We start from the raw sequence: 3,845 nt of genomic DNA on the forward strand, positions 1-3,845 counted from the left end.
GTGCCCACGGCATGTGTAAGGACTTTCGAGCGAGATCATTGCCAGTTCCCCTAAACTGGCTCTTGTGCGGGTGGCACATAAAATACACCATTTTGAGCGTGGCCGTTGCCAGTATCGCCTGACTGACTGGCCTTCGTGCCGATGGCACGTTAAAGCACCCACTACACTCTCTGAGTGGTTGGTGTTTAGGAAGGGCATCCAGCTGTAGATACTCTGCCAAATGCTGTGCGTGAGAAAACCCAGCAAGCCAAGTGAGATCTAAATCTAAGGCCTCAGCCAGTCCACTTAGGCGTACCTTCCTTCATTGGACACTAAACTCCACTTGCGAAGACCTGTTGAGGCAAGTGAAATCGAAATCGAGTTAAATTGGACACTAAACTCCACATGTGAAGACCTGTTGAAGCAAGTGAAATCGAAATCGAGTTAAATTGGACATGAAACTCAGCTTGCGAAGACTTATTGGTGCAAGCGAAATTGAATGTGTGATGGTACCTGTGCCCAGCATCGCCTTTCTGGCACTTGTGCCCGCGGCATGTCTAAGGACTTTCGAGCGTGATCGTTGCCAGTGCCCCTGGACTCGCTCTTGTGCAGGTGGCACATAAAATACAACATCTTGAGCATGGCCGTTGCAAGTACCGCCTGACTGGCCTTCGTGCGGGTGACACGTAAAAGCACCCAATACACTCTCTGAGTGGTTGGCATTAGGAAGGGCATCCAGCCGTAGAAACTCTGCCAAATCAGATTGGAGCCTGGTGTAGCCATCTGGTTTCACCAGTCCTCAGTCAAATCGTCCAACCCATGCTAGCATGGAAAGCGGACGTTAAACGACGGTGTATGTGTGTGTGATATATATATATATATATATATATGTATGTGTTTGTGTGTGTATAAAATTCTTTTTTTAGCAGTGGATCTTGAAGCACATAAAGCTATAAATAGAAGTCTTGGACTTGTTTTTTGTCAAAAAGGGTTTTCCAACCCAATGTTTACATGCTATAAATAATAGCATGTACATATTTACTTCAAGATCCACTGTTCTAAAAAAGAATTATTTGATGTCCTCTCAAAAATTTATTAAAAAAATTCTTATGATTTAGTAACACACACACCAGCGCGCGCATACACACACACACACACACACACACAGAGTTATGTATGTATCATCATCATTGACATTGTAATGTTTGTTTTTTTGTTGCCATACTGGCATAGGTTAGATAAGTTTGCTGTACAGCCTATCACCACCCATCTTGGTGTTTTATCTCATCTACAAGATCTACCATCCTGAGATATGACCTCATTACTTCTTCCCATACTTCCTCCCTCAGTTTCTTTCTTTTGTAGCTACTCCACCACCACCACCACCACCACCACACCACCATTACCACTTTTCCAACAATGGCACTCGTCTCTCACTTACATCACATGTCCATACCAGTGAGTGATGTTGTCTCTCTTGGATACATCATGTTAAATACTTCCACACTCACTTGTTTTCACAACCAATACTGTGTCTTTCACAGAAATTTATATTATTCATGCAACATGTGCATACCTCCTTTTTCATATATATATATATATATATATATATATATATATATATATGTAAGCACGCATTTGTGTGTGTACATATATATCTATCTATCTATGTGTGTGTGTATGTGTACATATATTTATAGTCTTTATATGTGTATTTGTGTGTGTATTACACACACACACACACACACACATACTGTGTACACTCACATAAATACTGCAAGGCATTTTATCTGATGCTCTAACAGTTTCTAGTTGAGAATAATAATAGTAATAATGATAATAATGATAATTCTTTCTACTATAACCACAAGGCCTGAAATCTTTGGGAAGGGGGCTAGTTGATTACATGGACCCCAGTGTGTAACTGGTACTTATTTCATCAACCCTGAAAGGATGAAAGGTAAAGTCGACCTCGGCAGAATTTGAACTCAGAATGTTAAGAGCCAGAAGAAATACTGCAAAGCATTTTGCCCAACATGCTAACAATTCTCCCAGCTTAGTGCCATAATAGTAATGATAATGGTAATAATAATAATAATAATAATAATAATAATGGTTTTCGACTTAGGTACAAGATGAGAAATTTTTAATGTTATTCAGTACCATTGACCCTGAAAGGATGAAAGGCAAAGTTGACCTCAGTGGAATTTGAACTTAGAATGTAGCAAGGTTGGTGGGATTGGAACTCGGAATGTAAAGAAGCTGAAATAATAACAAGAGCAATACCAATATCACTACTACTACTACTACTACTACTACTACTACTACTACTACTACTACTACAAGTGATGATGATGATTTCTAAATTAAGTACAAGATGTCTAGTGATGTTGTTATGTATGGCTCTCTTGATGATAATACAAATGTAATAATAATAATAATAATAATAATAATATTCTGCTAAATATTTTTACTTCAAACGTGAGGAGTATGGAAGGCAGTGCTTCATGTAGCTATTTACTCTATATTTTAGTATTGTGGCATTAATAACAATCAATATTTGTAGTATTGTTGAGAAATGGCTTCTGAGATTCCTAGACAATCATTCACTACTCTCCTGTTATTATATTTTGCTACTGTCTACCCCCATCTACCTCCAGTTGTTCCACCCCCTCATTTCCAATACTTATTCATCTGTAACAATGGTGTGTAATTTTGTCAGATTATTAAGGGGTAAGTTTTGTAGTTGTTGTTTTGTCTTTTCTATTATGATTCATTAGACAAGGAAATAATTGTATTCTCTTGACCCTCCTGGGCATGTTTATAAAACTCAGCTGTTTCCCCATTGTTTGTTTATTTAAGAAATGTTTGATCTTGTTAGTTAAGGGAGCAGATAAAACTATGTCAAAGAAAGAAATAACAAAAACAAAGAAAAAACATTGGCAGGTGAAGAAGGAAAGAAGAGAAAAGAGAAAGAATATCAATGGATGGTAGTAGGAGTAAAAGAATGATAGAGATTTGATTGTTGGGGAGACAATGCATATCTATTTTATTTACATTTGTCTTAGATTGCCTGTTATTTTCTTTCAAGTTCAAAAGAATACATCCAATGTACAATAATGGTGGCTCTTTTCTGTTCAATTACTGACCTCAGCAATGAGGAGCCAATTCACTTTGTTCTGCAAATTTTTGGTTTACACATTAACACTTAGGTTCAGTATCAATTATTATCTTGTCCTTTTCATTATCTATAAACAAGCCTGTATACTTTTAGAGGTGACAAAACAAGCTGTGATGTTAAAATAATTTTCATAGGGAAATTTTTGGATGTATCCCAAAATTTTAAAGTGGGTTGTAATCTTGCTTCATTGAATGCTCTCTGATGCTAGTCTCTTGATTATTTGATGTAAATGTCAGCAAAGTCCTGAGAGTTGCTCTTTAACCCTTTTGATACTAAGTCACCTGAGACTGCCCTTATTTTTATGATGCACATCTTCTTTTAAACTTATCTAAATTAAAACCTTCCTTTGAAATTTCATGTTAATTTATGTTTCAAATACCAGATTAATAAGGACAAATTAATTTTTATAGTTTCATTATTTTCAAAATTAATTGAAATGAAGGCAGTGTGTTTCAGCAGAAATAGAGTAACAAAATGGTTAACTCAGGTTACATGTGTGTTAGGCACAACATGAAGTAACATGAATGTTTCCCTAAACACACCAGCATTAGTTGTCAAGCAATGTTGGGGGGGGGGGACAAACACAGACACACACACACACACATATACAACAGGTTTCTTTCAGTTTCCGTCTATCAAATCCACTCACAAGGCTTTGGTCGGCCCGAGGCTATAGTAGAAGTCA

General features: G+C 37.1%; 1 protein-coding gene across 1 annotated transcript in view; it reads left to right on the forward strand.

Annotated features, from left to right (window-relative positions):
- Positions 1-3,845, forward strand: part of LOC106882356 (ubiquitin-like modifier-activating enzyme 6) — a 295,927-nt gene that overhangs the window by 9,744 nt on the left and 282,338 nt on the right. The window lies entirely within an intron of this gene.

Source organism: Octopus bimaculoides, chromosome 10, assembly GCF_001194135.2.
Source record: "Octopus bimaculoides isolate UCB-OBI-ISO-001 chromosome 10, ASM119413v2, whole genome shotgun sequence".
NCBI classification, from domain to species: domain Eukaryota; kingdom Metazoa; phylum Mollusca; class Cephalopoda; order Octopoda; family Octopodidae; genus Octopus; species Octopus bimaculoides.